Genomic DNA, 24,192 nt, shown 5'->3' on the forward strand with positions numbered 1-24,192 from the left:
AAATTTGAAAACACTCTTACCCAGTGTAAGAATCTTAATATACCTGTGGCAAACAGTAAATGGTAGAGGATAACCAGATAAATGCTGACTTCTGCAGGCTTACATGAATTTCTAATTGTCTATACATAAAAATGGGAATAATAGGAAGTTTATACCTCAAATTCCTCTAACATGGAATAAAAAAATAATTGTAGAACTATGTTAACATCTATGCAAAAACACTCAAAAAATTAAGTACTGCTATATTTAAGAATTCTAGTTGCATAATATTCTATTAATAATTTTAAGTATCTCCCAAGTTTAAATGTATATAGTCATCATGCAATGAATATATTTCCATATGTCTACCTGACCCTGTCTTCATCCAAAGGGCAACAGAAGTCAGCAAACTCATCTCCCAGCACTTACCACCATAGCTAATGGGTTCTGAAGTGAGAGTCCAACCCATAAAATAAGTCCGGATGTTAGTGGTCTCACTTAAGTAATAAAATGAACCAAAGCCTCCCTGTCTTTAGGATATAATCAAGACATACAGAAAGCAGTGAACCAGTGACCTTTGAGAGCTACAACTAAAAGACTATGTAAAGTCCTAGCAACAGAAACATGGTTCATGTGCTAGCTGAAGTTATAAAGAAGCAAACTGGATGGGAGTGACTCAGTCCATTTAGGCTGCTATAACAAAATACCTTTACTGGGTATTTTGAAAATAATAGACGTTTACTTTCTTACAGTAAGAAATGTATTGGTGGTTTGATGTCCCATATCAAACCACCAATGCATTAGGTATCTGACAAAAGCTCACTCTCTGCTTCACAGGTGGCAACTCTTACATGACAGAACAACCACAAAGCTCCCTAAAATACATGCACATTGTGTGTCACAAATCCCATGCATAAGGGCAAAATCTTCATGACTTAATCTGTCCTACAGGACCCATCTGTTAATACTATCACATTGTTGACTGAGTTTTAACACATGAATTTTCACATCATAGCAGAGAGTAAAGAACCAGCAAATGAAGAAAGGCAAAAATGCCAGAAGAGGAGAAAAAAGAAATTAGAACCAACCACCAGAAATTCCTGGGCTTCTACTCTTCCTAAAGTCCATTTATTTTTCACATTTCTGCTGTGTTCCATGCATATTTTCCCCTGTTCCTGAGACAACTTGAGTTTCTCCATTCTTTACTACTAAACATACTTATCACAAAATATCTGTTTGGAAAAAAATAATCTTTGCAATGTAGGTTACTACTTCATTAGAACAAATCTAAGATACTCCATTTAGATGCTAAGCAACCCTTGTACACAGAAACTCAAATTCTTGTACCAGAACATTCAGAAAAAGCTAAGAAATCTCTGTATTTGTAGAGTACAAAAAGAAAAAAAATACTCTTTCTATTCTCATTACAATTCAGTAAAATTTGCAATTTTCAACATTCCAAGTTCTTCCTTCCTGAAAAATTTCTACTCATTTTCTTACCTGTTGGCATAGGAGGGAAATCATAACTGTCAGAAGGAGTATTTGTACCTGGATCATTTTTAGGTGAATCAGATGTTAACAGCTGTCTATTCCTCGTCTTTTGATTGAACAATGGTACGGACAAATAGCCTATATTTACTATACCATACTTTAGTACATAACAGAAAGGTAATCAGATCTACTTAAAGAATACTTACTTACTTAAAGAATTATTGCTAATATATGATGAACAATTTTAATGTCTACTTCTATATGTTAGTATACTTATTATGGATGTATTACTATGCCCTTGAATTGACTTTTACATTCTTTTTAAAATCCTAAAGAGCCTCATTTTTCTCCATAAAAAGTACTGTTTTGTTCTACCTTAACATTGCTTTAATTCCTCCTGTTTGGAATTAATTCCCATTTCTTCTCTCATCCCAATTTTTGTTTTCCTTATTTCTCTCCTGTGCTTACCTATTACCATATCAACTGTAGAAAATGCATGCTGTACAACAGAGGTAAGGAATACATGCTTTTCAAAACTCCCACCACTCTCTGCACAGAGAGCACATCTTTTAGGATCATGGTTCTCCAAGTTTAGTTTGATTTAATCTAGAATTTTGCTTAATATGCAAGTTCTAAGACCATAAACCCATTCTTCTAAAATTTTATTTCAACAGATTTGGTCTGGAGCCCAAACTCTGCAAAATCAACAGGCACCCCCAGTGTCTGTAATGGTATTTTATGGGTAATTTTAAGACTGCCTTAGAGAGAGAAAATATCTAATCCAAATGATAAAGAAAAAAAAAAAAAAAAAAAAACTACCTCTACTTCCTCCAGATGGCACAACTAGGATCTCAAGTCAGGCCAAAAGTCACAATACATAGACTTTAAACCTATAAGGAAACTCAGAGGAAAAGAGGTCTGAAAATTTTGTCTATGACTTCAAAGGAAGTCATTGGAAGAACCCAGAGAGGACTCAAGCTTCCTAAATCTCAGCTCAGATCTCTGGCCACTATACCATTGTCTAGCTGATCTACAGAATACTGACTCTAATATCTCTCTGATCAAATATTAAATTCTCTGAGCTCTTGAGTCAGACTACCTGGGTAAAAATTATGTGTCTGAATTACAACTTCAAATTATAAACATGCACTATTTCCTTAAACTCTCTGTGCCAATATGACACAAAATGAGGGGCAGAATAACATAAATATTAAGATATGAACTCTAGAGTCAGATTCCTAGGTTTATATCCTGGTTCTACCACTTAATACATTTCTTGTTTAACCACTTCATGTCTTGGTTTCTTAAAGGGAAAACAGGGATAATGATAACAACCTACCTTAGAGGGTTGGTGGAAGAATTAAATGAATTAATATGTATAATTAAACGTCTAGAAGCATTCACATTAATAATAGTTATTATTTTCATGTGCATCATACTTACCCCTGGTTCTCAACGTTCTTGCCCTGTTCTTACATTACCTAATACATTAGGAAAACAGAAATGATAGTTCTTAGGAAACACATGTATTTCTAGAAATACATTTAACAAAGAATCACAAGTACAATGAAAATAGATCTACTACTTTGTTTTCATCTTAAAAGCATAGAACAATTCAAGCACACAGGTTCTATAGAACACCAGAATGAAACTAAGTTTTTACTGCACTCTCACCTCTGCCACTAAATACTTTTGGTTGAATGAGTTTTATTTTACCTCCTTGGACCTAAAAAGAAAAGAACTCAAACTCAGTGTTTCACCTTTCTTCAAGTTACTTCCATAATGTTTCACCCACATACTCAAGCTTTGTATGGCATATACAAAAAAAAGAAGCTTCAAAAATAAAGTTGTTCAATACCTTTAAGTTGAATTTTCATTTAAGCTTCTCTTCATTTTCTTTATCAGTTTATTAACTTTTTTTGCCTACTAAATTCAAAACTGAAGTTGTTGGACCGAACCTGCAAAGGAAGAACCTCATAACTCATACTGTACCAACAACAAAATAAATTTCCAGCACACTAGTTATGGAAATTATGTTGGAAAACTACACTGAAACCTGATAATGTAAACATTGTAGGGAGTCCTTTGATTCTGAGTCAGTATTTAAAACAAAACTCATTTCTCCTGCTCTGTTCAAAAGAAGTTATGACTGGGGTGACTATAACCTTGCTTCCTAATATGTGCAGATTTTCACATTGTCTATAGAATTTACTTCAGAATCAAGGACACACCATGGGAATTCTGAATCACATCTCTAAAGAGGAAAATGGACTACAGCATTGGAAAACTCACTGGTAGGAAATATTCAGTACTGAACTAGCCACACGAGAACATTGTTTATGTCCTACTTCATGACACTACACAAATCACCTGTTTTGGTCATTAATTTGAGACTACCAAAGACTAAATCCTCACTTAATATTCAAAACAAATAAAATGATAAATTTCCACTCAGTTTTCACAATTTAAACAAATGAAATACAGGAGTTTTTTTTCCTGTTTATTTTCTTTTGCAATGTATTTGCTGTTGTGATTTTTCCACCTATAGCCTCCTAATACATTTTAATTTCAATTCAACAAATATTTGCCCATTGCATGTGTGAAAAAGAAACGTACAAGTTTAATTAAGATCATTTCTTCTGCAAATTACCTACCCAATAATACATACTAAACACAACTAAGGAATGATGCATGTCAGACTTAGGTAAATATTAACTTCCAATTATCACCGTAGAAAGAAAACAAGGGAAACATGAGGTGAAGGGCTGCGTCTTCTGTTTCTCTATCTTGACCTGAAACTAGATATGGTAGGCCCTTTTGAAAATATTCTTGGTTCTATTCTAGGAACCAAAACAGAAGTTATGCCACTTTTCTCAACACAGAAATACCAATGCAACGTATATCCTAAACTTAAGGGTGCTTACAAGGGCCATTACATCATTACATGTACATTTCAAGGGCCATCACTTCTATGATCAAGGTAAACACATTTTAAAAGAGAAAAATCCTCCCCTGGACCCCTAGGTGGTCCAATTCCTACTACCAGTCGGAACTGAGAGGCTTAGTGACGCGGTCCTGTGGTACAGTAGTGCAAAAATTTTATTCAATTTGCAAACACTTCATGTTCCCCAAGCACGTTGCCTCAGGTGGAAGCCAGAAAGCGCGTTTGGGCCTCTCCGCGCGGGGCGAGGTTCCTGTCAGGGTTTATGTCCTTATTTATGTTCCAAACACCCTTCCGGACCCACCCAGGGACCCGCAGAAACCTGTAATTAAGATCAACACAGGGCTTTCCCCGTCTTGAACCCACCACAACAGGACACACACCTTCAATCCTCGAGCTTTCTCGGTTTGGTCAACCGTCCTGCAGAGACCCGAGTCAGTGACTGCCGACCTGCGTGCCTCGGAAGAAATGCAGTAAGCGGGGCTGTGCGCAGGCGCACCGGAAACCCGCGCAGGCGCACTTGATCTCGCTGCTGACTGCGCGGGCGTACAGGCCATCTGCACGTCGGTGCGGGGCAGCGTGGTGTTTTTGCCTCTGAGAACAGTGAGAAAGGTTAAATTTCCTCTCTTTGCATTCTCGCAATGTAAAGAGATGGCCTGACCTCTTGAGTCCTTTGCCCAGACAGGAATGGAGCCTGTTCTGGTCACTGGAGAGGCAGAGTCATGTTCGAGCCAGTCATCCTCTACCCCAGCTGCATGGAAAAATTATGACTCCCTCTTTCCTGCACCCCCTGGTCATCTCTTAGGTTCCAGACTTAAGTTTGCAAGATGCTGGGGGAACTTGGTCTGTGTGTAGAAGAAAACGACTCCCAAGGCCACAAAATGAAAGCATAAGTGTGTTGCTTGTTCTGGCTGCATTTCTGAGGCAGATCTATCCGTTAGACCGAGAGTCCCCAGGAGGTTGGTTGGAGAGCTGAGGCCTGCCTGTGGGTGACAACCGTGCAAGGCAGAGAGCAATCAGTAAGGCAGAGCCAGTGCTCTGGAGCCAAAGAGCACAGGAGCCACAGATATTTTCAACAAAGGAAGCAGAATGGTGCACCACCTCTGAGCTCTTGCACTCCAGCTCCCGCTTCCAGCCTGGGAAGACTGTGGGTAATTGGGCCTGTGATTTTGGATAACTTAACCTTCTATACCTACATTTCCTTTCTCAGTAAAGTAGCAGTATCAATATTACTTCATTTCCCAAAAATATTAAGAGAAAATGAATAATCCTACATAATACACAGTAAGTGCTCAATAAATGTTAGGTCTTATTTCATAATACTTTTTGGGTACTTACTGTAGGTCAGGTGTAATAATTTTAGGTCTGAATTCAAAGACCATATTCTATTTTTACTGTATCATCTGCTATTCAAATAGGTGAAAGCAAGAGTTAGAAAGAGCTGAGAGATGGGGGAAGGTTGTTAATAAAAGTCTAAGACTATGGGACAATAAAATATATTCCTGGTTTCTTCAAAAGTGAGGTCAAATAAGAATATTTGGAGATAAGACAAGAGGTAGACTGACACCAAATAATAGTAGACCTTGAGTGCCAGGGTAAGAAATAAGTTTTGAAGGAAAATGTTCATCTTTTTTAATTTGGAAAGAAGATTTCAAACAACAAAATGTCTGAGACTTGGTTTCGATTAGGTGACTCAATATGTGAACCTCAAGGAAGCTGATTTTGACCTGATACATACATATGGACACATGCATACATATAGCACCCACTCCCTCAAAAAAAAAAAAAAAAAAAGAGTTCTCATCAAAACAACATTATTCCCAGGAAGAGCAATATCCTGTGCTATATCTATAAGGAATGCAGACATGAGCAATATGGAATTTTTGCTAACAGTTTTTTGTTTGTTTGTTTTTGGTTTTGGTACTAGAGATTCAACTCAGGGGTGCTTAATCACTGAGCCTCATTCCCAGCCTTCTTTCATATTTTATTTTGAGACAATGTCTCACTGAGTTGCTAAATTGCATAGACTGGCTTTGAACTCACTATTCTTCTGCCTCAGCCTCCAGAGCCACTGGGATTACAGGTGTACACCAAAACAATTGGGTGTTGTTAGCAGTTTGTAAACTTATCTGTTCTATATCAGTCTCATTCTGGTTATGATTTATTTATTTCCACGTGAAAAGTTGATTAGAATGGGTGACAGCAGCAGGGCCACAGAGGAAGGAAGACACTAATGTAGTGAGAGTAGTTTGATGGCACAACTCCTGGACAGCCACTTTATGTATGAGACACTTCATAATATTGAACAGAAGACCATCCTTATTTCCCAACCATACAAGTTAGGAAAAAACCCCCCTTAAATTCATCTTCTACAAAATTTCTTACATTGATCTGTTGGATAGCCATAAATATGAAGTAAAAATTTGCTCTCCTGCTGTTTTAGATTACATTGTATTATTAACAAATCAGTCACCTCCATTGGTACAAGATCTTTGCAGTGCTGAAAGTTATTATACATAACCCCGCTTCAAAACATTAAGTATTCAAATTAGTAGTGAGATAGTGACAAGTGGAAAACGTATCACTTCATATAATCTCAGTTCTCTGAGCTCTAAAAAAAGAACTAAAAATACTGCATCATTGTTGCAAGGATCTAAACTCAAGTGTGCCTTAGGAGATGGGGAGTTAAAAAAGTTTTGGAAGTTAAGTTGGTATTGGCATAAGGGTATAAAAAGCCTATGTTGCTCTAGTTCCAAGAAAATGCTCTTCTTTTTCTAATAAAGCTTTCCACAGAAGACAAACTATACACAACAAACAAGGTATGTATAAGAATTACTGCCATTCATTAACTTTCAGATAAGTTATTCATTGGAACTTGTAACAGGAACTTTATGAATGTGAAGTGTGCTTCAAAATGTTGACCTGTTAAAATTCCATAAAGCAAGCCTCAAAATGCAAGCCATTTGTGCCAGCTGCAAGTAAATGACTGAAGCAGCATTTCCAAAGAGACTAGGGCAAAGGGTAGAACAAAGTAGAAATCAGCAAGGAAAGAAGCAAAACATACCAGTGTTAATAATTTACCATATTACTACTCTTGAAACCCAAATAACATTACAAGTGTTATCTGTTTACATTTCCATGTGTTTTTATCATCTTCACTCTGAAGTGTTTAGTGTACACTAGTATGTGCAGAAATTCAAAGGCTGCAGTACTTTGTCTTGGAAAAGTAATTTTCACTTGTAAGTTTAGCGTTTGTTATTTTGCTTTATGTCTGCATTATGGTCTCTTCCAGGAAAAATGTGGGAATTGGTTTGTTAAATATCATGAAGCATTCATATTTCATATTCCTATCATGTATTTTATTTGTATGCTTGCTTGTTTCCTGAGCACACTGTAGTGGTTGCTTATGTGAATTCTGAAAAATCCTAAGTTTAAATTTCTAAACTTTTCTTAGAATTTTAAGCTTCCTTTGATCTTCTCTCTTCTGAATTGCAGAAATCAGATAAAATGATTTGTAAAATGATCTCTCATCACATGACTGAAGAGCCTATAAAGAAGATGGCTATCTTTGGAGGAACTCACAGGAATGAGCTCACAGGAGTATTCTAGTTAAGCATTGACTAGAGAATGACCCTGAGGTTGAGAGAACAGAGATGGAAGTAAAACCATTTATTACCAATCCAAGAGCTGTGAAGAAGTGCACCAGATATATTGACTGTGATCTGAATTGCGTTTTTGACCTTGAAAATCTTGGGTAAGAACCTGTTTTGTATAGTGTGCATACTTGTATATGAAATGTGGTGTGTGTGTGAGAGAACACGTACCCATATGTGTATGTAATGAATATTCGTGTTTGTACATGTAGTGCCTATAATGAGTAACATCCCTTTCGCTTTTAGTCATGCTGCCTTGTGAATTACACAGTTGTGGAAACTGGGCATTCATATGTTCTTTTATATACTTTTTAAAGTACCACATTATTTGATTTTTCTTTTTAAATATATTCTATGCAGACCACAAAAATATATAAGAAAGGTTTTATTTTTAAATTGTATCTTGAAAGACAGATTTAATAATCCTGTGCATTAATTTTAGTGTTTGATCAGTGTTTATATACATACTTGTTAGCTGCGTAGGAAATTCACTACAATGTTTCCTTGCAACTGTTTATGGTAGCACATAAAGTTCTAGTTAAGAAAAATATGATGCTCCAATTAATAATTCTTGAATCAAAGAGTGAATAAGTACCCATTTTCAGAAAACATCAGACCACTCTGTGGCCTGAGGAATAGATGTATTTACCTTCATTGGTGGATTAAATAATGAGAGTCTAAGACACCCTGAACTTTCTGAATTTGCCCCTGATTTACAATCCATTGCATACAATGTATTTAATCCTAATATTCTGGATGAATCGTATTGTTGCCCTTGTTTATGTCCTGTTAGCTACCACTGTACAAGCCTCTGATTGCCTCTTCCACTTCTTTCTTTCATTTATCTAAAAATATTATTAAACATCTTTTATCATTGTGCCAAGTATTGTGGGAGTACAACACTGTACAAGATGTTTTTTCCTTCCAAGGAGTTGATAGACTGCTAACCAAGATATAAGACATGCACAGGAACAACTAACTGCACTCCTTTATGTACCTATTCTCTGATAAACTAATTGAGTAAGAGAAGTCCCTAGTATTAGTATCACTATGGAACAAAAGATGAATACTACTTTTAGTACAAATAAACTTATTTAGTACAAATAGACTGCAAGGCAGTTTTACAGTAGTCATACTTTTGGTATTGAATCATTATTTTACTTGCATAAATTTTAATTTTTGAAATGCTGTATCTTATGATGGAGGGGATACCAATGCAAACATTTTTAACCTAAAATGGCTATTATATGTATTATAGTACAAGTAGTAATTTGTTGAAGAATAACGTTTTTTTTGTCAGTATATTAAGTTCCCACATAATGCTAAAATGAACTGGGGTGAGATGTCTTATTATGGCCACCCATAAGTATGCCTTTCAGTGAGAGAAGTCTTTTAAATTGAATTCACATTCTGCTTCTTATTCACAATACTTTTCAGAAGTAAGTCAGTTCTCTCTTGGAGCAGATATGAAAATTTATGCTGTAGACAAACTAATTATCTTTTCCTAACCCCCCCAAATTTATTTTCCTATGTTCCTCATCTCAGTAAGGACACTGTCACTCACCATAGAAAATCACCCATAGAAATAACAGTTCTTCAACCCCTGTGTCTAGTGGGTAAGGCCTTACAAATATTCTTTGCAAGAACTTCACAAATCCAGGCTTTCTCTCCCTCTTTACTACCTTAGTTTATTTCTCCTGCAGACAGTTGCAGGAGCCACTTCACAGACTTTCTCTACATTGAGACTGGCTCCAGTCCCTTCTGCTTTCCCTTATGTTAGTTATAGAGGTCATCCTAACATGAAAATCTTATGCCTTTCCCCTCTCAAATTTTTTTAAAGTCTCTTCTTCAGAATAGATTTAAGTGACCTAGTATAGCTGTTAGTGCCCTTTGGGATCTTGCCCCTGTCTATTCTTTCAGCCTCATCTCTTGAATCTGTTCCAGTGGCACCTGTACTCTAGGCATGGGAACTCAAAATGTCCATTGTCTTTCAAAACTTCCAGCCTAAACTCTGAGCAGCTGGTTGGGCAGTGGTGACATTTACTCAAATGGGGTAGAAAGATGTAGAAGAAAGTAGGGCTGGGGGCAGCCTCATGGGATTATTTCATGAATTAACTTTTAAAACACATATTTGTGTGTGCACATGTGTATAATATGTATAATATCTGTATATAATATGTACATGTACAATACATGTATATTTATCCTTTAGAAATTGTGTTTGGTTGCATATAATAGAAACATAAACATAGTAGCTTAGGCAAATCAGGGTTTCTTATTCCAAAATATCAAGTCCAAAGGAAGGCTGTCCAGGACTGGTGGGGTGGCTTCAAGATACCATCAGTGCCACAGGTTGCTTCTCTCTTCCCACTGTGCTTTTCTTCACATGAACATGTTTGTAGTCATGGCTTTTACTTCATGACTGCAAAATGGCTAATCCACCTCCTTGACTGCATTCTAGATAGAAAACACAAAGGTACAAACTGTAGGTGCCTTGAAGATACTAGTAAAAATAGCCAGGAAATAGAAAGAGATGGAATTACATGAAAATGTGGTTGAATGATTTAAGAAGAAAAAAGAAATTTAGACCATTGTCACATAGCAAGAAAAAATGTATCCTGACAATTTCAGGAACTGAGGAGAGGTTAGATTGAAACTCAATTGAGACTATTCTAATAACTATTAACACTTGTCCCACAAAAATATATACACATGTACCTGCAAGTTTTTATATTTCTGGAGTGTTTATAGACTGGGAACTATAAACCTTGTCCCTGGACCACTGATGACTATTGAGCCTCAATTAAAAATACCTTACATTAAGATGATGTGAGCACCTGAATTTGACTATGTTTTGAGAACTTGAATTAGCCACAGTGAAGATTGGATGGAAGATGCATTTAATGGTCTATCCCCATAATAAGTAACAAGTGCACCATAACTACTAAAAAAACTAAAAATAAGATTAATGGAAATGTTTTGTTCAAGGTTTAAGTCAAATAGTATATTCTGTTTGAAATGTCCTACCTGTGACTAGCCACATAATGAACCTATTATTTTGCATGAATACAATGCAATATTAGTTATGTGAAAACAAATGGTGAAAAAAAATTGTTCATATATGAAATTTGAGATGTTTTCACTTCCCTCACAAAATTTTCCACATTAAAGATTTGGCAACTGGTTTTTGTATGCTGTATTCTTTTTTTTTTTTTTTGGGGGGGGGGGATGTAGTATACTACTTTTATTTTTAAAACATGTGGATAATATTTTCTTGATTTAGTTCAATTAATAATAATACCACTGATATTTATCGTAACTCCATTGTATTTTAAACTCTCTAACAGAAGTTTTGTAAACGTTTATTTAATCCTTACAACAACCTTGCAAGGCAGGCATTATCCTCACTGAGCCTCAGAGTGGTCACTGGCCATAGATCCTGTGACTGATGATTTTGCACCACCCCACAGCTGCTGCCTTGACACTAAATTTCAGCCTCGACAATAAATCTTAATTACCAAACATTAATCCAGCTCTCAGTTTTCTGTGGCAAAAAAAAAGAAAAAGAAATCAAAAGTTGTCCTGAGACATTACAACTTAAGATAACTTGAGTGTTAACATATAACACACAAAGGCAGAAAGATGCATAGGTGGGGGTCGCATAAAAGCCAGGGAGGCCCAATGTTTTCCTTCTTTTTGAAAGCAGAAAATCACCCACCAAATATATCTTAAATAACTTTGTTAGTGTTTGCTTTTTTAAAAAAACACATCAACAATACTAAAGGGCACCACTGCTTCATCAGCATCAGATGTGCCACAGCATGAAAGATGAAATCCTTATGCAAACCAGTTACCTGCCAGCTACAGCCCTTTGCAGCAGCCACAGTCCACCCTGTCTGACTTCATATTCCTAATACGCCATCTCGACATATTCTTCATAAAATATATTTTGAATCTCACAATAAAATGCAATCCTAGACAACTCAGAGTAAGTCCTGAACTTCCTACACATTTACCTTTCACACTAGTAGGAAAAAGTAGGAGAATGGAATAGGACATATCTAATACCTTCCAAAGCATCATTCCTATAGAACAGATGATGGCAGGCATCAGATCCCCAGACCAAGTATATCAAGAGACACAAGAAAACAGCCAGTCCCAGAGCTAAAGAATCGCAGTGTTCAAATGCAAACTCTTCTTGAACATTGGCTCAGAATTAGTGGATTAAATGTTAGAAAAAGAATCCAGTTCCCAATCTGATCAGCAATAACATGAAGAAAAAATTCAGGCAAAAGATTCTTTGTATAAAATTGAAAAACAGAGTAATCCAGGATCCTACTTCCTATCCTGGCTTTGGTCAAGACAATGAGGTCATCACTAGCTAACCCAGTTGGTTGAACATAAATGAGAACATACAGTCACTGGAATATCCACTTTCTTGACCCAGTGCTTAGACTATCCCATTCTATTCTATTGCAATTCCTTCTGGAGAGCAAAACCCCAGAGTATATTTCGAGTCTGAAAGGAAATACTTATGAGTCTGTCAAGAATGATCTTGAAAAAAAGACCCTTCTATTATGATATCCAACAGCCACTAGTCATATGCAGCTACTGAGCACTTAGCAAAGGGTTAGTTGACGAAGCAACTGGATTTTAAATTTCATTTAATCGTAATTAACATAAGCAGCTGTATATGGCTAAAAGCTATGGTAATGGAAATACCATAGGGTTCCAGATACAAGTTAATTTTTAGAAAATAAAAATACATTTGGAAAAAAGTGAATCTCTTAAGACCAAAAAAAAAAAAAAAAAAAAAAAAAACAAACAAAAAAAAACCAGTCAGGTAACGGCATTATTTGTTCAAAAGGACCTTCTCTGGGTAAACTCTTGAGAACAGTAAAGTTCTATGTGCACTGAGTAAGGCAAGAGGAAATGAGATGAGTCAATGGCAATCCTGGCATCAGGTCCTTGGGCCCATTCCCAGGATTACTTTCCATTTCCCTCTGAAGCCATTCCTACCCCACTTTACATTTCAAAAGTTTCTCCTCAGTCATCAGTGGCCTCTTCAGTCATCTGGTAGCCAGTGGATCTGGGTGTTTCCTTCCTTTAAACTGGAAGGCTGACTTTTTCTGGGCTTTTTGGCAAACACGCAGAATAAACTTTAAAGCACAATGATCACAAATGCCTTCCTTGTAATGGTCTAATAAGGGTGGGGCAGACCCCCAAACGCCTGTGGGGCTCAAACAGAAGATGAATTTGAGACTGAAAATGAGGGGAGGAGGGCCATTTTCCCTGAACAGCTTTTCCACGTCCACTCATGAAGGAAGCTCCCCACATCAGGAGACTCAAGAGACTTTTCCACTTGAATTTTCCGATGCTGACTGAGGTAGGCACTTCTGCTGAAGCATTTCTCACAGTCGGGACATTTGTAAGGTTTTTCTCCTATATGGGTCCTTCGGTGCCTGATGAGGTTAAAGCTTTGACTGAAGTACTCGCCACAATCGGGACATTTATAAGGTTTCTCTCCTGTGTGAGTCCTTTGGTGGATCACCAGGGTGGAACTCTGACTGAAAGTCTTCCAGCACTCGGAACACCTGTACGGCTTCTCCCCTGTGTGTGTTCTCTGATGTCCGATGAGGTGGGAGCTAAGGCTGAAACTCTTCCCACACTCACAGCATTTATATGGCTTCTCTCCCGGCTGGACTCTGCATTCTTCTACCACACTGCAGTCCGGATGCAAACTTCCTTCCCATTCAGAACTGCCACAGGACTTCTCTCCTGTGTGCGTCTTCTGGTGTGCTATAAGGTTTGAGCTTCGACTAAAATTCTTGCCACATTCCGGACAGGTATAGGGTTTTTCTCCAGTATGGATTCTCTGATGCTTAATTAGAGTAGAATTACAACCAAAGCCTTTTCCACACTCAGGACATTTGTAGGGTTTCTCACCTGTGTGTGTCCGCTGGTGTCGGATCAGGCTGGAACTCTGACTGAAGCTCTTGCCACAGTCGGGACACTTGTAGGTCTTTTCTCCGGTGTGAGTCCTCTGATGTTCTATTAGGACGTAGCTGTGGCTGAAGCCTTTTCTACAGATGGGACACTCGTATGGCTTCTCACCGGTGTGCGATCTGTGGTGCTGAATGAGATGCGAGCTGCTACTGAAACTCTTCCCACACTCGGGACATTGGTAGGGCTTCTCCCCCGTGTGTGTTCTCAGATGCTGGATCAGGTGAGAACTATTGCAGAAGCATTTCTCACACTCAGAGCATTTATAAGGCTTTTCTCCTGAGTGGGTCCTCTGGTGAGTACGCAAGTGAGAACTATTACTGAAGCTTTTCCAACATTCCAAACATTTGTAGGGTTTCTCTCCCAAGGACGAATTCCACTGGACAGAGACACTATTATGTTCTCCTGGGTCCCATTCCTGGTGGTCAAATTTTTTCTCTTTTCCTCTAGCATTTTCCCAACTTGCCATCATTCTCACAGGAATCATGACACCAAATCTCCTCTTCTTGGGACCATGCCAGTAGAGTTTCTTTCATATCCTCATTCTTAATATTCTGTGGTCCACGTCGTTTAGACCACTTGGAAACTCTAAGACAGAGTTTCTCTGCCTCAGGATCACTGTGTTGTGCAGTTCCCATATTATTCCTACTTTTGTCTCCCGAAAAGAGGACTTTCACATTCTCCCTCTTGGTGAACCCTTTAGACTCTGCCACCAACAGTTCTTTTCCTTGTTCCATCACAATAATTACAGCCAGGTTAGGGAGCAGAAGCCCGTTCCGGGGCTGCGCTCCAGGCGCGTCACACCCCAGCGGCCCCCGGGGTCCCAGCGGAGGAGCCCCCTGTATGCTGTATTCTTATTGACTATTTTTTATAAATATGTAACTGTTTTATGTATTAGTATCCTCAGCACTTATACAACTAACCCAAAGGAAAATATAAATGTATTTTATCATGCATATAACTGATCATGAATTATATATACAAAACTTAAAGAAGCTAACCATCTTTTTTCCAAAAATAAAATACCAGCCATTATGCTTCAATAATTTCCATTAATGGCAACCTGTTAGGTATTTTATCAAAGTAAGGATTACAAACAAACAAAAACAAAATCAGCATTTCACCCTGAGCACACTGTCAAGAGTACCATTGATGCAAATCCCATAATTCATTGTAGTTACCAATCGATATTTCATAATCTGAGGTTACATGAGTTGAAAAAATATGATAGCAAAAGAACAATTAAAATATTGGAGTCAGGGGCTACACTTCATTAAAGAACTTTTATAGTACGTTAATTATGTTGCCTACTGGTTTGTTCATATGATTAGGCATTAGAATAATGAAAGAATTATTAATTAAGAAATTGAAGAGATCACTTAATCGGAAAAGTGTGAAATAAATTACAATTTGAAGAAAGGTTATTATCTGGACAAATAAAAATTTACACAGAAAAGTTCTCCAGATAAAGTGTCAGACGCATGAATTCACAGAGAAGACAGAAATAAGTAACCTGATATATTATTGCAAAACAACAAAAAATCATACAGGAAAAATTTGGCAATGCTCAAAAATCAGCATTAGCAATGTCTATGGCAGAACACTCAAGAGAATAAGCTGCTAGACTATGCTTCACTTAAAGTTTTATTGGCTCTTCCAGTGATCCAAGATGGCAGAATAGAGGGTGACTGCATCTCCAGTCACTCCAGAACCCAGGATTCAAGACGGGGAGGCATTGAGAGACTCGGACTAAAATAGAGCCACGGGGTGAGGCTCCCACACCCGGTGAAGCTCGGCCCGGGTGGCAGGCCCGGATTTGGGTGGCTTAACAGAGTAGGGCAGGGCAGCTAGAGTCTTCCCTAGGCAGCCCTGTGCATGTGGGCGGTGGGCTCCTCCCACACGCCCAGCTTCTCGGAGCAGGCCCTCCAGTGAGTGCCTTTCCACACAGAGCCAGCTCCAAGCCCTGGAACCACTGGCGGACTAGGGGCAGCTTTCTTCGGAAGCACTGCATTATCAAGTTACTTCAAGACTTCAGGCTACAGAAGGCTGGGAGGTGATGCATTGGAAATCTACAGAGACACTATAAGCCAATAGAGGAAATCTGCAACATCTCAGAGTCCCACTGACATCTGACTAATATGAGAAAACAAGGGAAGAAAATGTCCCAAACAAACCTAGATACTATATCAATAAAACCCAATGACAGCAAAGCAGAAGAAATGTCAGAAAAGGAGTTCAGAATGTACATAGTTAAAACAATCAGGGAAGCAAACGAGGAGATGAAAGAACAAATGCAGGCATTAAATGATCGCACCAATCAACAGTTAAAAGAGCAAATACAGGAAGCAAAAGATCACTTCAATAAACAGACAGAGATACTGAAAAAAAAAAGAAATCTTGAAATGAAGGAAACAATAAACCAATTAAAAACTCCATAGAAAGCATAACCAATAGGATAGAACACCTGGAAGACAGAACCTCAGACATTGAGGACAAAATATTTAATCTTGAAAACAAAGTTGAACAAACAGAGAAGATGGTAAGAAATCAAGAACAGAATCTACAAGAATTATGGGATATCATAAAAAGGCCCAATTTAAGAATTATTGGGATTGAGGAAGGCTTAGAAAACAAACCAAAGGAATGAACAATCTATTCAATGAAATAATATCAGAAAATTTCCCAAATCTGAACAATAAAATGGAAAACCAAGTACAAGAGGCTTACAGGACTCCAAATATACAAAATTACAACAGACCCAAAAAAAGGCACATTATTATGAAAATACCTAACATACAAAATAAAGACAGAATTTTAAAGGCCACAAGAGAAAAGAATCAAATTACATTCAGGGGGAAACAACTAAGAATATCAGCAGATTTTTCAATCCAGACCCTAAAAGCTAGAAGGGCCTGGGACAACATTTACCAAGCCCTGAAAGAAAACAGATGCCAACAAAGAATCTTATACACAGCAAAACTTACTTTTAGATTTGACGATGAAATAAGATCCTTCCATGATAAAAAAAAAAGCTAAAGAAATTTACAAAAAGAAAGCCGACATTACAGAACATTCTCAGCAAAATATTCCATGAGGAAGAGATGAAAAACAAAGATGCAAATCAGCAATGTGTGGAACTAGCCTAAAGGAATAGCCAAATAAAGGAGAAACCAAATCATGTCAAAAAACAAAAATGAGTCAAATGACTGGGGATACAAATCATATCACAATAATAACCCTGAATGTTAATGGCCTGAACTCATCAATCAAAAGACACAGACTGGCAGATTGGATTAAAAAGAAAAATCCAACAATATGCTGCCTGCAAGAGACTCATCTCATAGAAAGAGATACCCATAGACTAATGGTGAAAGGATGGGAAAAAATATACCATGCACACAGACACAGCAAAAAAGCTGGAGTATCCAACCTCATTTCAGATAATGTGGACGTCAAGCCAAAACTAGTCAGAGGGATAAAGAAGGACATTACATACTGCTTAAGGGAAGGATAAATCAGCAAGACATAACAATCAAAAATATCTATGCCCCGAACACTGGGTCATCAATGTACGTCAAACAAATCCTTGTCAATTCCAGAAATCAAATAGACCACAACACAATAATACTATGTGATTATAACACACCTCTCTCACCACTGGATAGATCTTCCAAACAAAAATGGAATAAAGAAACCATAGATTTTAATAACACAATCAACAATTTAGACTTAACCGACTTATATAGAATATACAATCCAACAAAGAATGAATACACTTTCTTCTCAGCAGCACATGGATCCTTCTCTAAAATAGACCATGTTTTATGCCACAAAACTACTGTTAGCAAATACAAGAAAATAGAGATACTACCTTGTACTCTATCAGTTCATAATGGATTTAAATTAGAAATAAATGACAGAATAAAAAACAGAAACTTCTCCAATACCTGGAGATTAAATAATACAGTATTATATGATGAATGGATAACAGAAGACATCAGGAGGGAAATAAAAAAATTCTTAGAAGTAAACGAGAACAAAGACACATCATATCAAAATCTCTGGGACACTATGAAAGCAGTACTTAGAGGAAGATTTATTTCATGGAGCGCATTCAACAAAAGAAGTAGAAATCAACAAATAAACGACTTAACACTACAGCTCAAAGCCCTAGAAAAAGAAGAGCAGACCAACACCAAAAGTAGTAGAAGACAGGAAATAGTTAAAATCAGAGCCGAAGTCAACAAAATTGAAACAAAAGAAACAATCGGAAAAATTAACAAAATAAATAGTTGGTTCTTTGAAAAAAAAAAAAAATACAAAATTGATAAACCCTTAGCCACACTAACAAAGAGAAAGAGGGAGAAAACATAAATTACTAAAATTCAGAATGAACAAGGACATATCACAACAGACACGAGTGAAATAAAACACATAATTAGAAGCTATTTTGAAAATCTATACTCCAGAAAACCTCGAAGACATCAACAAGTTTCTAGAGACATATGAATTACCTAACCTGAACCAGGAGGACATACACAACTTACATAAATCAATTTCAAACAATGAAATAGAAGAGGTTATCAAAAGCCTACCAACAACGAAAAGTCCGGGACCAGATGGGTTCTCAGCCGAGTTTTTCAAAACCATTAAAGAAGACCTCATTCCAATACTCCTCAAAGTATTCCATGAAATAGAAGAGGAGGGAACCCTCCCAAACTCATTCTATGAAGCCAATATCACCCTGATACCTAAACCAGACAGAGACTCATCAAGGAAAGAAAATTTCAAACCAATATCCTTAATGAACATCGAGGCAAAAATTCTCAACAAAATTTTAGCAAATCGCATACAAAAATATATTAAAAAGATAGTGCACCATGATCAAGTGGGTTTCATTCCAGGGATGCAAGGTTGGTTCAACATCCGGAAATCAATAAATGTCATTCGCCATATTAAAAGACTAAAAGTTAAGAATCACATGATTATTTCAATAGATGCAGAAAAAGCATTCAATAAAATACAACATGCCTTCATGCTTAAAACACTAGAAAAAATTGGGGTAGTGGGAATATTCCTTAACATTTTAAAGGCCATCTACGCTAAGCCCATGGCCAATATCATTCTAAATGGTGAAAAACTGAAAGCATTCCCCCTAAAAGCTGGAACAAGGCAGGGATGCCCTCTTTCAAAAATTCTATTCAACATCGTCCTTGAGACTCTAGCCAGAGAAATTAGACAAACCAAAGAAATTAAAGGGATACAAATTGGAAAAGAAGAACTCAAACTATCCCTGTTCACTGATGACATGATTATATATTTAGAGGAACCTGGAAATTCCACCAGAAAATTCTTAAAACTCATAAGTGAACTCAGTAAAGTAGCAGGTTACAAGATCAATGCTCATAAATCCAATGCATTTTTATACATAAGTGATGAATCTTCAGAAAGAGAATTTAGGAAATCTACCCCATTCACAATAGCCTCCAAAAAAATAAAATACTTGGGAATCAATCTCACAAAAGACGTGAAAGACCTCTACAATGAGAACGACAGAACACTAAGAAAGAAATTAAAAAAAACCCTAGAAGATGGAAAAATCTCCCATGTTCTTGGATGGGCAGAACTAATATTGTCAAAATGGCCATACTACCTAAAGTGCTATACAGATTCAATGAAATTCCAATTAAAATCCCAATGATGTACCTTACAGAAATAGAGCAAGCAATTATGAAATTCATCTGGAAGAATAAGAAACCCAGAATAGCTAAAGAAATCCTCAGTAGAAAGAGCGAAGCAGAGGGTATCGCAACACCAGATCTTCAACTCTATTACAAAGCAATAGTTACAAAAATGGCGTGGTATTGGTACCAAAACAGACAGGTAGATCAATGGTACAGAATAGAGGACATGGACACAAACCCAAATAAATACAATTTTCTCATACCAGACAACAGTGCCAAAAATATGCAATGGAGAAAAGATAGCCTCTTCAACAAATGGTGCTGGGAAAACTGGAAAACCATATGCAACAGAATGAAATTAAACCCCTATCTCTCACCCTGCAAAAATTCAACTCAAAATGGATCAAGGACCTTGGAATCAGACCAGAGACCCTGCATCTTATAGAAGGAAAAGTAGGTCCAAACGTTCAACTTCTTGGCTTAGGATCAGACTTCCTCAACAGGACTCCCATAGCACAAGAAATAAAAGCAAGAATGAACAACTGGGATAGATTCAATCTAAAAAGTTTTCTCTCAGCAAAGGAAACTATCAGTAATGTGAAGAGAGACCTACAGAGTGAGAGAATATCTTTGCCACTCATACTTCAGATAGAGCACTAATTTCCGGAATATATAAAGAACTCTTAAAACTCTATACCAAGAATACAAATAATCCAATCAACAAATGAGTTAAGGAAATGAACAGACACTTCACAGAAGAAGATCTGTAACCAATCAATAGATATATGAAAAAATGTTCAACATCTCTAGTAATAAGAGAAATGCAAATCAAAACTACCATAAGATTTCATCTCACCCCAATTAGAATGGTGATTATCAAGAACACAAGCAACAATAGGTGTTGGCGAGGATGTGGGGAAAAAGGTACTCATACATTGCTGGTGGGGTTGCAAGTTAGTGCAGCTACTCTGGAAAGCAGTATGGAGATTCCTCAGATAGCTTGGAATGGAACCACCATTTGACCTAGCTATCCCACTCCTTGGCCTATACCCAAAGTACTTAAAATCAGCATACTACAGAGATACAGCCACATCAATGTTCACAGCTGCTCAATTCACCATAGCCAGATTGTGGAACCAACCTAGATGCCCTTCAGTTGATGAATGGATAAGAAACTGTGGCATATATATACAATGGAATATTACTCTGCCATGAAGAATGATAAAATTATGGCATTTGCAGGCAAATGGATGAAATTGGAGGATATCATGCTAAGTGAGATAAGCCAATATCAAAAAACTAAAGGACGAATGATGTCGCTGATAAGTGGATGAGGACATATAATGGGGTGTAGAAGGTGTTAGCATTAGGGTTAGGGTTATGTTTAGGGTTAGGGATAAGGAGCGTGGTAAGAATGGAGAAAGGAAGTTCTGTATAGAGGGCAAAGAGGGGTGGGAGGGGTGGGGGAAGGGGAAAACTAACAATGAATCAAACAATATTGCCCTATCTAAATTTATGATTACACAAATGGTATGCCTTGACTCCATGTACAAATAGAGAAATAACATGTATCCCCCTTGTTTAAATAATAATCATTAAAAAGTTTTATTGAACATACTTGCTTTTACTTGTTTTTCACCTGCAACTATTAATGACAAGAATGAATGTCTGTGTTAATCACAAGTCTGCTTGTGCTTTTATGAAATAACTTTAAGGTCATTTTCATTGCTTAAAAGACCATATGTATAATCTTAGCAACCAAAAGAAAAAATAAAAGCAAATCTTAGAAAGAATACATAACACTACAATTTCTTTGACATACTCTAAATATATAAATACTCTAAATATATTTTAAAAATTTAAACAATTGGATGATCTGCCAAATAAATTATTTCTTCTCATATCATTTTATAGAATTTGAGGAAAATGTACTTTCCTGAATATATAAACAATCAGATCCTTAGCTAACTTAAAATGGAAAACAAAATGAATGAGTCATGAAGGATCATTCTCTGTTGGAAGATGTATGAATAGTAAACCCCCCCCCCCAAAAAAAAAAAAAACAAATACAAAAAAAAATCTGTGGTTCATGAATGTATTTAGAGTATGTCAAAGAAATTGTAGTGTTATATATTCTTTCTAAGATTTGCTCATTGACTATTTATGTTATCTTAGTCATAAATATTTCTAATCTTTTTCTTTCTACTACTAAGAGCAAAATGATGTCAGAGGATTTGCTGTATGAAGTGAAAAGAGCTCAAGAAATAAATCATTTATTTGGTCCAAAAATAGTGAAGATTCCTACAACATCATTTTTTACCTTCACAACACAACCTCTAATATGGGATGCACCCTTATTCTTGAAGATTTCAGGAATGACTTTTTAATTCTGATGTTTTGTTCTAATAAGGTAATGTCAATGTTATTAATTTACAAGTTTTCATAAGTTAATTATAGATGTGAAACAACCAGAACAGGGTCAGGAAGGAAGGTCCAAGAGAAATCAGTCTATTCCACAGCCAGGCTGGGAAACTGGATGGGAGGTTATGCCCAGAAACAGAGATGATGGTGACAGGCAGGAGAAAAGAAGAAACAATTAAAATAGCAAATGTGATGAACAAAACAATAAGAGACACTTGTGGATTCCTGTGTATAAATTATAAATTTTATTCCCAGTGCCACCAAACCATATGTTGTTTGACAAAAAACAAGTAAAGTGAACATCAGAATTTTATATGGTATGGCTGAAATATCAAAATTACAGAATTTCAAGAAGCTTAAAACATTGTCCCTTCCAGCAGTGAAGACATTGTCTCCCTTTAGTCCTGCCCTTGTCAACATTTGATTGAGATAACCTAACATACACCCAATGTTTTGTTATGTACTTCATATGACTAAACATTTTAAGACTCAGGAATCTTCAGGATTAAAATTTCAGCATTCCAGTGCCTTTAACTAAAGACAAAATGCTAGAAAATACCAAAGAAGCAAAAACACAAATAATGGATTGTGTGTTTGATTTTATATAATAGATGTTCTTCCTTTCTGAGAGCTAAAATGGTTTAGTGTGAAAAGTTTGACCCATGTAGCCAGAAGCTGGGTTTAAGTCTTGGCTTTCTCCTTCATTAACCTTAAACAAGGAGTTCAACTCTGAAAACAACTTTTTGTGAAATTGCTATAACAATACTCACCCCATATGACTGCTAAAAGCATTAAATGAGAAAAAAGTATTCAAAGCATTTAGACTAATGCCTACCCAGTGTGAGGGTTAACTATTACTTTTGTTTCCCTTGAGTTCTGGACAATCAGTAGGTAGTGGTTCTGATGGGGAGGGGAGATCCTTATGCAGCTGCTCTGTGTTGCTCCTTGAAGAGACCTGAATGCTTTGGTGGCCAGACATGGAAAAGCCACAAGATGGATTCCCAGTTATCAAAACTAAGAGTGGTGACTCAAGTTTCATTCAAATAAGCAGGATGAAGGGGAATCACCTGACATCTGTAGAACCTGAATTATAGGGATAGAAACAGAGTTCTTAAGAGAATAAATAAGCTAAATAGTAAGGGTGACCAACAAGGAAAACAAAAATAACCACATCCATTCAGAAAGAAAATTTATTTCCAATTCTTTGGTCATGGCCCTGGAGAATTGTTTAATGTACTTTTACTCAGAAAGCTCCATGTAATTAAGTTTTATATGCAATTTCTTTGTATGTTTTCAAAGCTATCATATTGAGTTTTAGAGAGTTTCATAAACTAATCTTGGTTGATGAAGAAAAGAATATGAAGGCATTACTGACTCCATGGCAGCAAAGAGAACAAAACATATGGTCTTTTCATAATAAGAAAGATGTTTTAAAAATTCTTCTCAGACTTCTTTGACTCCATTACTCTGCTGTGTTTATCTTATTAAACATCCTTCCCTCAAATACATAACCACTTGTTCTATAGTCAAGTATTGTGTTGGTAAGTCTATTGGCATAACTGAATAAATTATGCCTACATGAAACTCCAAGAAAAATTAAAGAATATTTGTAGCTACCTTGCATATTATTAAGACTTATTATCAGATAATAAGCAAATTAACCCCAGGCAGACACTATACTTAATTTGCTCAATATTTCTGAGCAGCTTTCTGGTTCCATTCATATTATTTCCTTCACTGTTATGTTTGGCCCTTCAAATGAGTCTGACAGATTCTTCTCTAAACTTCCTATAACTTCTACAAGCTACCTACAAGGACCACCTTTGCATTTTATTGCCAAGGTGACTGAAATATAACATGATTGTTTTTCGTAAATTTTATCCCAGAAACAAGCAGTTTGTTGCAACAAGCCTCAGGATCATTCCCCAACACTCTTTCTATATCCTTCCCCAAGAAAATAAGAACCATTGCATTATCTTGTCAGAATGGATTAATATAACATATGAAAATGTTGTCCTGA

At 36.7% G+C, this 24,192-nt stretch overlaps 2 pseudogenes across 2 annotated transcripts in view; both read right to left on the bottom strand.

Moving 5' to 3' along the window:
* Positions 1-24,192, bottom strand: part of LOC306655724 (olfactory receptor 1E5-like) — a 517,137-nt pseudogene that overhangs the window by 8,916 nt on the left and 484,029 nt on the right. The window lies entirely within an intron of this gene.
* Positions 1-24,192, bottom strand: part of LOC306657700 (olfactory receptor 1E1-like) — an 82,702-nt pseudogene that overhangs the window by 8,724 nt on the left and 49,786 nt on the right. The window lies entirely within an intron of this gene.

The sequence above is a fragment of the Sciurus vulgaris genome, assembly GCF_902686455.1.
Source record: "Sciurus vulgaris genome assembly, chromosome: 3".
Lineage (NCBI taxonomy): Eukaryota > Metazoa > Chordata > Mammalia > Rodentia > Sciuridae > Sciurus > Sciurus vulgaris.